Source organism: Aplysia californica, unplaced genomic scaffold, assembly GCF_000002075.1.
Source record: "Aplysia californica isolate F4 #8 unplaced genomic scaffold, AplCal3.0 scaffold00442, whole genome shotgun sequence".
NCBI lineage: Eukaryota > Metazoa > Mollusca > Gastropoda > Aplysiida > Aplysiidae > Aplysia > Aplysia californica.
The window spans coordinates 661,911-662,736 of record NW_004797712.1 but is presented as its reverse complement, the minus strand read 5'-3'; positions in this window follow the sequence as shown (position 1 = coordinate 662,736).

The window sequence follows — 826 nt, the reverse complement described above, 5'->3', positions numbered from 1 at the left end:
ATGAGAGGCCAGCTCCAATAGCGGCCTCTCACTGGCTAGACTAGGCGTGCAGGTGTACCGCCGGGTAGAGAGAGAGTTGAAACATTCAGAGAGCACGTGCAAAGCGTGAGGACAGAGCAGCCACCGGAGGGAAGGAGTGCGGAGAGAGAGAGAGGGGGGGGAGAGAGAGAGAGAGAGAGAGAGAGAGAGAGAGAGAGAGAGAGAGAGAGACGTATTACAGGTGTATTTATTTATTATATTATATATTTTTTAAAGACAGGTTCTAGGGTAGGTAAAAAGTCCGCATGGGTTTTTCAACTATGAAAGTCATTGGGGAAGAACAAGAGCAGGTACAAGAACGAACAAAAAACAACAAGAGCAACAAGAAGAACATGAAGAAAAAAAGACGAGTTGAATTTTTAGGTTGTTTTTTTTAATGTTATAGGCGAGTAAGCACTTGCCACACAAATAGGCCATACAAGTGGCGAAGATAAGAGGTGATACTGCTGGAGAGTAGAAATCTAACATACAAAGAAAAATATAAGAAGGGAAAGGAACAATTGGTGTTTGAAAGAAAAGAAAGAACAAACCAATCCAGACCACTGGGAACAGAAAAAGAAGAACAACAACAAGAACAAGAAAAAACAAAAAGAATATGAACAAGGAGGAGGTGGTGGGGAAGAGGGAGATTATCGCTATCCAAATACTGCTTCATTTGACGAACAAAAAAAACGAAAAGGTGAATAAGATTTACTTGGCAATTTGTATTTGGCATTCGAGAAAAAGCGGTACACGTGTTAGCAAGTGTGACATGCACGCGTGTTCTCTCTCTCTCTCTCTCTCTCTA